The sequence below is a fragment of the Fukomys damarensis genome, unplaced genomic scaffold (assembly GCF_012274545.1).
Source record: "Fukomys damarensis isolate Sample0158 unplaced genomic scaffold, DMR_v1.0_HiC HiC_scaffold_24, whole genome shotgun sequence".
In the NCBI taxonomy this organism is placed as follows: Eukaryota; Metazoa; Chordata; class Mammalia; order Rodentia; family Bathyergidae; genus Fukomys; species Fukomys damarensis.
In genome coordinates this window covers 22456589-22466700 of record NW_022900936.1, presented here as the reverse complement: position 1 = coordinate 22466700, position 10112 = coordinate 22456589, and positions in this window count along the sequence as shown.

The window sequence follows — 10112 nt, the reverse complement described above, 5'->3', positions numbered from 1 at the left end:
TTGAAAAAAAAAAAAAAAAAAAAAAAAAAAAAAGGAAAAGATAGGTTTATTAGTATAAAAATTAATTTATTTTTGCTTGATATTGTTTTGTTGTATTTAATGTTCATTAATGTGTAAAATTCACTGAATTTCTTCATATTCAGTAAATTACTAAATTATGAAAGACAAAATAAAATTTGCATTGCAGCAAATGAATATTTCATCTCATCTGTTGGTGTCTCAGTTAATAATAAGCTCATGAATAGATGAACAATGTTCTAGGACTTATTTAATTTATAGATATTTTATCTGGTCCTGGCCATATGAAAATACATATATTTATTGTTAGCATATGTCTTTTACAATCACATTTTTTATTATTACTTCTATGAAATATTGCCTATGGAGTGGAAATCATAATCACACTAAATACAAACTGTGTTATTTTTGACAAAATGTTACACAGAATAGCTCTAATAATTCACAGCTCCTTCTATGAATTTTCATAGCTCCTAGCTATGAATTTTTATTTCTGCTTTAGGGTTACCTTATCATCCATAACTAGGGTTTATCTTACATATTTATTTTAAAAATTAAAAAATGAAAATGAGCATCCTAGAGGTATTATATATTATAATATGAAAACTTACACAGGCAATTCTTTTATAAACTAGAAATGCCTCGCCAATGGTTGGTAGGATGGGGGAAGGGAAAGAAAGTGAAGGAAAAAAATTAAATGTGTTATGTACATATATATATATATATAGTAGCACCCCATGAGGAATGTAATCATTACATATATTGCAAAAGTGTATTAATGACATAAAGATTTTAAAACAGAAAAAAACAGATAATTTTAGTAGTTCAAATATCACAGTTTATTTTCTTGAATGTTAATGCTCATTTCAGGTTAGCATAGAGCAATTGTTTATACTTATCACTTAGGAGTCTAAGCTGCCCACGCTTTATTGGAAAATAGGAATTCCCACACAGAGTGGTAAAGCTTCTTTTAGTCACTTGAGCTGTCATGTTTCTTTTTTTTTTTTTTGGTTTGTTCCTTAGATCATTTGTGCATAAGTTAGATAGTAATAGTCATATAGTGATGTTCAGAAGTTAAACACATAAAGGTATAGGTTGCATGTATTTGTGCTAAAAAAAAGGTGGTTTTAATTTTAGTCTAAAGAAAGATTATAAAGAAACCCAAAGTCAAATCTTAAGAAACAATCTTGAGTTTATCTACCAGAAAAAGTACAGTACTAAAAAGTTTCACCTACCAATAAATTGATATAAAATATTTTAATACTATTACTTAAATTTCTATTTTATCAATAGCTTATTTTTTGCATAGAATTAAGTAATATATAAACCACTTTTGAATTTTCTCATAAATGTTACTTTCTGAAAAAGTTTACATTAAGTAACTCTGAGATTGCTGTATATTTTATAAATCAGATATTTTTTCACAAACAACTGGCTTTGCATACAGGAGCACACCGATTTTTATTTTGAAAGATGATGCGGTCTTCCTTTCTACTTTGTCGCAAAATTTCACTAAACTACTCTTATTGTTTCATTTTGCTTTCACATGATTCCTTCCAGTCTTAATAAAGTTTATCTGTGATTGTGTTTGAGGGAACAGATGGTGCTTCATGAGAGATGGGGCTGGGTTCACTAATCAAGAGGAAGGAGATGGATTTAGATATTTCATTTTCTTCTCTGATGCATCCCACTTTAATAGAAAGAAATGATTTCATGAAGCTGAGTTTGGTTCAAATTTGTGTAAACACACCTGTCACAATTAGCCACATGCATAATTTCCCTGTTTTGTAATGTTCAGAAAATGTCTATCTGCAATTAATTCTGCTTTAAATCTTTTTTCAAAAGCATAAAAATACTATTTTTGTTCTGGTTAGAAATGAACTAAAATAGATGTGTATATGAGTCTCTAGTTGCAAAAAAAAAAAAATGAAGGCACAAAGTGACCTCCTCCTTCAGACATTTGGAAAAAAATAGTTATTGAGTCAGGTTACTTCTATAATATATTTACTTCACCTATATGAGGCTTATCAGCATAAATTAAATATAGGTTCTGTGGTTAAATTTGTGATTAGGATAGTTAGTTTAAATTTATATCTTTGTTATACGTATAGAGAAATAGTTATTAAACACAGGTATAAAGTAAATACATTATTCTTAATGTGTGTGACTTATACATTCACAGTGACTAGAACATATGTATATATAAATAAATATGAAAAATTAGATGTTTTTCTTAAAAAGAGAAATAAAAACACATCATCCATTTTGGTGAAAAATCCTTATTTTCCTATATATAAAATTATCTTTATTTTAAATTATTGAATTTTATTCCTGAAGTTACTAAGACGTGGTATATTCTATTAAACATAAAGGAAATATGGAGGCTATTTGCTTTGGTTTACTAGAAATGGTACTGCAAGATGGGACTTGAGCATAGAGTGATACCCATTCCCTAGAAATGAAAAGTAAGTATTTTATTTTTCTTCACTGAGTTTATCGGTACATTTTAGGTATACAGTACAGTTACATTCATTATTGGGATCTTGTACCTTTACATGACAGGTCTTGATTCTCATTTTTTCCCCTTGTCCCTGTCCTCCCTTCTTCCCTCCTCCCTCCCCCTTTACAAACACTTCATTTCCATTTTTTCATTTTCTCATATTATTTATTTTCCCATATTATCTTTCCCCGACCCTTCCCACTTTCCCTACACCTTTAGCCTCTTTCTTCCTATTTCACACTGCCCAATGTATCATTAGGATCTTATGTACTATTATAGTTTATTCACACTAGAGAAACTATTCTGTATTTACACATGTGTGACTTATTTATTTCACTTAGGAGTATATCCTCAATATGTATCCATTTACTATGAATGATTCTAATTTCTCAACTTTATGGCTGAGTAGTATTCCATTATATAGAAAAACCACATCTTCTGTATCCAGTTTCCAACTGATGGGCAAATGGGCTATTTCCAAGTTTTAGCTATTACAAACTGTGCCGCTAAAAACATAGGTGTGCATATATTGCTGTGATATGATTCTTTTAATTCTTTTGGAAAGATACCCAGCAGAGGGATTGCTGGGTTAAATGGAACCTCTAGTCCCAGCTCTTTGAGGTATCTCCATATTGATTTCCATAGTGGCTGCACCAGTCTGCACTCCCACCAACAATGGAGAAGGGTTCCTTTCTCCCCAACCCCTGCCAACATTTGTTATTGTGTGATTTCTTGATAGCAGCCATTCTTTGGGGGGTGAGGTGGAATCTCAATTGCTATGGCTAATATTTCCAGAACTGTATCAAAGAGGAGTGGTGACAGTGGGCGTCCTTGTCTTGTTCCTGATTTTTAAGTGAAAGTTTTCAGTTTTTTTGCCATTTAAAATGATGATGGCTGTTGTTTTTTCATAGATAGCCTTGTTAAGTTGAGATATAGACCATCTATTCCAATTTTTTGCAGAGCTTTATCATGAATGGGTGTTGAATTTTGTCAAAGGTTTTCTTCATCTATCGAGAGGATCATATGGTTTTTGTCCTTGACTCTGTTAATATAGTGTATTACATTTATTGACTTTCATATGTTGAACCATCCTTGCATCCCTGTATTAAATCCGACTTGGTCAGCATGTATGATCTTCTTGATGATCCTCTGTATTCTGTTTGCTAGTATCTTATTAAGGATTTTTGCATCTATATTCATTAAGGAGATTGGCCTGTAGTTCTCTTTTTCAGTTGTGTCTTTCCCTGGTTTGGGAATCAAAGTGATACTAGCTTCCTGGAATGAATTTAGAAGTATTGCTTCCCTTTCAATTTCATTGAAAAGTTTGAAGAGTAAAGGCAGTAGTTCTCTGAATGTCTTGCAAAATTCAGCAGTCAATCCTTGAGGACCTGGGCTTGCTTTGTTGGTAAATTTTTAACTACATTTTCAACTTCACTGATTGTAGTTGGGGTGTTTAAAATGTTTTTAATCTTCTTTGTTCAACTTTGGTAATTCATAAGTATTTAGAAATCTGTCCATTTCTTCTGTGTTTTCCAACTTATTAGAGTACAGGTTCTCAAAGTAGGTATTAATGATCCTCTGGATTTCTGTTCGATTTGTTGTAACTTCACCTTTTTTATTCGAGATTGTATGGATCTGAGCCTTTTCTATCCTTTTTTCGATAAGGTTAGCTATGGGTTTATTAATTTTATTTATTCTTTCAAAAAAACAGCTCTTTGAATCATTTATTTTTTGTATCATTTCCTTAGTTTCCATTGCATTGATTTCTGCTCAAATATTCATAATTTCCTCTCTTGTTCGAGCTTTGGGTTTTTATTGCTCTTGGTTTTCTATTAGTCTAAATTTCATCATCAGGTTGTTTATTTGAGCTCGCTGTTTTCCTAGTGTGGGAATTCACTGTTATGAATTTTCCATGTAGAACTGCTTTCATTGTGTCCTGTATATTCCTATATGTTGTATTGGCATTTTCTTTTATTTGTAATAACTGTCTAATTTCTTAATTTCCTCTGCTATGCATTGATTGTTCAGGAGAGTGCTGTTCAATTTCCATGTGTTTGTGAAGTTCCTATGGTTTCTTATGCTATTGATGTCCAGCTTTATTGCACTATGTTCTGATAATATATAGGGGATAATTCTACTCTTTTGCATTTAATCAGTCCTGCTCTGTGAGCTAGTATGTAGTCTATCTTAGACAATGACCCATGTGCAGCTGAAAAGAATGTATATTCTGATTATGTGGGGTGGAACACTCTATAGAGGTCTATTAAGTCCATGCATTCAAAAGCTTGGTTGAGTTCTAATATTTCAATGTTGATTTTCTACCTAGATTATCTGTCTATTTGTGATAGTGAGATATTTAGATCCCCCACTACAACTGTATTAGTGCTTATTTGGTTTTTCATGTTACTTAATATTTGTTTTACATAGTAGAAGGCATTAATATTTGGTGCATATATGTTTATGATTTCATCTCTTCCTCTTGAATTGTTCCCTTTACAAGGATGTAGTGGCCTTCTTTGTCTCTATTAATGAGTTTTGGTTTGAAATTTATTTGTCTGCAAATAAGATTGCTACCCCTGCTTTTTTCTGGGCTTCTGTCATGTGGAGAATTGTTTTCCATCCTTTCACTTTCAGTCTATCCACTTCTTTAGGCAGTAGGTGTGTTTCTTGTATACAACATATTGTTGGATTTTGCTTCTTAATCCATTCTGCCAGTCTATTTCTCTTGATTGGTGAATTGAGGCAATTGATATTGATGGTTATAACTGGTATGTACTCACTTGTTATTTTCTTGTTATTGTCCTTTGGTTGACTCATTAATTTTTTTGCCCTCTCCATTTAGTTTCTTGCCTTGCGTATTCTATTTGGTCTTTGGGCATCATGGTGTTGTGCCATTCATTCAGACTTTTCATCCTCATTTGTCCTACTGTTTGCCATTGGTGAACAGGAAGTCTCTCTTTGTGTCTTGCTTAAGTTTTTTCTAATTTTTATTTTTGTTGTTGGGTTGTCCTTGGTTAATTTCTGGGTTATTACTTAAATCTTCCTGATATAGTTGCATTTTAGCTTTTGAATCTCTAATGACTCATAGATGTTCTTATTTTCATAGTATCAGAGAAAACAACTCATTAAATCAATCACAATCCTTTATCCCAATTGATACAATCATCAACACAATAGGATCAAGCACAATTTGAAAATTGACTGCTTGTGGTAGTCATTAATCTATCAACTTGAAATGATGTGGATTAAATTAAAATCAAGAAGCAGCCCAAATTATGTTTGCAGTGAATACACTTTTCAATACAGCATCTTTACCATTTAGAATGGGGGCTTAGACAGAGTTAGGACGAGAGGAGTAGATAAGTGAAAGACTTGGACAAGGTTTCAAGTGAAGCCAGAGGATATAGAATGAACATACAATCTTTAGGAAACTATTAAATTCAAAAAGGATAGACAGAGTGCAAATATAAGGACCAGAATATATCCCCTTAACAGTAATAGGGGCTCACTTTCCCTTGAAACTATTGACCCATGTGTGAGGTAAAATGACAGAAGAAAAGAACATCAAGAAAAAAGAAAAAAATGATAAAAGAAAAAATCTGAGTTAGGTCAGGAGCAGCAACAGAAATGGAGATAAGGGATAATATGGTGGAGCAAGAGATTGAGTTGGAAAAAAAGGACAGAAAAAAGAAAGAATTTGCAGAGTGGAATGAGGGAAAGAAAGAAAAAAATGAATCTGAAGGGCCTCTTTCAGACTATATCTCTGCTGTCATAATATAACACATGCACAGCCATGTGCAGAATCAAGTTCCCTGATCTCAGCTACCCTATGGCAGATCCCCATGACTCAGACTGATCTCAGTCCTCAAGGCCCAGATTGAATTTCTTGATCAGCAGGGTTGAACTCCACACAGTTCTACTACAGGTTTCCCCAGTCCTTTCTTTAAAGATGTTCAAAGTTGGGACCTCATTAAAATAGCCTTTATGACCACCTATGCCTCTGCAAAGTGGGTCCAAAGACTGGCCCAATCAGGAGGTATGAGAGTGGGGGGTTGTTTCAGGGGTGCCTGTGCGGCTACCTTCCTTGCTGGATCTGTTGGTGGAGCAGGCAGGGGATGGCACTGCTACCTGGTCCTGCCAAATGGGACCAAGCAGACCGGAGGGAGAAACGATCTCAGAGTGGCCTTCCCGAATCTCACTTTCCTTGCTGGAGTTGGTGGAGTGCAGGCCAAAACAAGTATTTTTAATCTTATAAAAGTTCAAAAAGTAAATGCAACAGCCATTTGATAATGCAGTTATGGTTAATTTAGCACCATAAATAACTTTCAGGTTTTCTGTGAATATAAAATTTTTGGAAGATTGAACACAATAATAAGATAAATGTAATTAGATTATCATGTTTGTTTTATAATTTTTTTCTCATAAACAGAGGAATATCACATCACTTTTTTGTATTTGCAAATAAGCAAAGATCCATTTGCTGTACTGATCTTTGTGAAACACGTAATAATTACAGCAAAGAGTAGAAGTCACAAGGAGTAACTATGAGAAAAGATAAAAAATTGAAGCAAAGTCTTTATAAATAGGGAGGAGTTGAGGGGTAATTAGGGAGGGCATAAATAGGGATGGAGAAAAAGTAAGAACCAAGAGATATCTTGGAAAGGTACAAATTCCCATTGATGAATGTCATATTGTATACCTAAGATCTACCAGTAAATTCAACGAATTAAAATATAATTTGAATTGTATTGAAACAAATTTCAATTTGTTTTAGATCAACTTACATTTATTTACACAATTCCAGTTGTTGCAATGGTATCAAATAACAACAAAGGCCAATCTTACTCTCTTGGAAGTATCACAAATCAAGATAAAACAAATCCAAATTCTCAACTTCATAAAATTACATTATATTTATTAACATTTGTTTTGTTGGCATGTTATTTCAAGACTCTGCCCTAGATAGTCCACAATCTTCAACCTCCACAAGTTGACAGTCAGTTACAATATTTAATAAAAGTGCTAGCTGTTTTAGCTATAACAGAAAAAGAACTTCCAAATGCATTCTCTCAGTGAGAGAAAAAAAAAAGAATGAAAATGATGTATTCTCTTACATCTTAAAAAAAAAATGAGGTTCCAGGACTTACTGCCACCCTGAGCTCGAGAGAGATAGATAAATAGAGAAGCCACTGCCAAGATCAGCTTCCTGGGAGTAGGTGGGGCTCATGGGAATGTAGACATGATGAAAACTCTTGACAGTAGTGAAAGATGAAGGTTGCTTGCTCAGCAATGCTTAGGTGGAAGGGTAGGGAAAGAGACAGCTGAGGGTTTTACCTCAGGAACCCCTCTAGATTCTCATGGTGAAAACTAGAGAAAAATCTCCTAACATTTAAGGCAGGATGAAAGGAAATTTAATATTTTGGTAAAAGGTCAAGAAAAAGTATAACAACTTTTAAATATCTTTGTAATGTTGTCCAAAACAAAGGCTTCTCCTCTAAGTGAATCTATTTTACTAGAGTCTTATTTGATTAATAACTGGAGATTATTATACAGATTCAGTTGTCTCCAGCTTTCTTATCTCAAACAGAAGGATATATATAAATACTAAGAAAAACTTTCAAGTCAGAGTCTATTGTTCAGGTACAATGAAAAAAATAGAGGTTTAAATGAATTATTTAGAATACTTTTCCTGCCCCAAATTTTAACTCCATATCAACAGGGTCCCGATACAATAAGAATGAAGATTACTTCTAATAGATCAGAAAAGTTTTGTCTAAGTAGGAATTTTTAGGGAAGTCCCAAACCAAGAACAAAAGTGATGGTGGTGGTGGTGGTGGGGACCTGAATAAACTGGAATAAAATGTAGCAATACAAAACATTCAACAGAGCCTAATTCCTAGTCAAATGCAAATAATGCCTTACAATCTGTCTGCCATGGTTCCAATGACCTGATACATCATGCCCAGCTTCCAAAATACTATAATGCATGCTGAAGGAGAAGAAAAAATAGTCTGAAAAGAACAATCATATAACAGAACCAGCCTTAGATATGACACAGGTTTTGGATATGTTAGACAAGATAAATATCTAAAATGTTAAAAGTAAATCCCTGTTGATCTAGAAGTCTGTATTCAGCAAAATAATTCTTGAAGTTGAAGGAGAAAAAATATGTTGAGAAATAAAAAACTAGGGGAACTTGTTTTCTGCAGACTTACTTCAGAAAACAAAAGTCTCTAAAGTTGCTCAGAAAGAAGAAGAAATAAAATATAGATGAGAAACTCTACAAAGAGCAAAAGAATAAATGTAGGAAAAGTAAAATCTTAGTTTTTATATCCTTAAGTTGTCCAATAAAAAACTGCTCCTTCAAATAATAGCAAATATTCTTATTTTATAGATGTGTAAAATGAATGAGAGCATATATGAGGGACTAGAAGCAAGAAGGCTCTTTTTTTAAGGTACCTGTATTACTTGTGAAGTGGTATCATAATGAACTTAGGTTAGTGAAAACATGTACTGATGAAAAACATAAAGGGAGAATGTAAGATAAACAAAAATAAGAATGGCAATAAAATTAGGGAGAAAATGTGGTTTTAACCAGAGAAGGAAGAAGAAAAGGGAAGACAAAAAACAAGCAGTGTAACAGATAAAACATTTTCAAATATGCTAGATATAAATCCAGTTCTATTACAGGTGATTTTGAATATGAATGGCCTAAAAATACCAATTAGGAGTTGAGCTTTTCAGCCGAATAAAAGACAGTTTCATTAGGCATCATCAACACAAAGCCCACTTTCAAGAAAAAAGCCCAGAGAGGTTTCAGTATAAAAGGATAGAGAAAAATACATCACGGATAACATGACACAAAAGAAAGTTAGGATAACTATAATCATTTTAGACCATGCAGACTCCGGAACAAAGAAAACCATCAGGGACAAAAATGCATTATATAATAATAAAGGAGTCAAGCCTCTGGGAGGACATTATACATCTTAACTTGTATAACTTATTAAAAGAATATGAAAATATGTCATTTAAAATATGATAACAATGCCTGGAGCAATAAACAATTCCACTATTATAGTTGAACAGTTGGAAGCCTCTCTATTGCTAATTGATAGATGAAGAAGACAGAAAATCAAGAGAAATATAGTTAAACTGAAAAGCAAGGCTGATCAAGGGAATCTAAGTTACATTTATGTTAAAAGGTGACATTAACAATGACAGTTCAAATGCTGTGTCATAAAACACACTTCAACAAATTTAGTAAAATTGAAATCATATAAAATATATTTGAGAAGACAATGAAATTCCACTAGACATCAATTACAGAAATGAAGTTTAAAATTTTTAAAATATTTAGATTAAAACAACTTTAAACAATAGTGCATTAAAGAAAAAATTCTCAAGAGAAATTGAAAAATATACTTTGAAGTAACTGACATAAAACTAAAATTTATTAAAGTTTAAAGAACACTGATAAAGTAACATTTATGTGAAAATTTATAGTATTGATGGTGTAAATTTGAAAACAATTCTAAAATACCAAAAATCTGAACTTTCACCTCAAAGAAAAGAGGGAAAATAATAATAACCT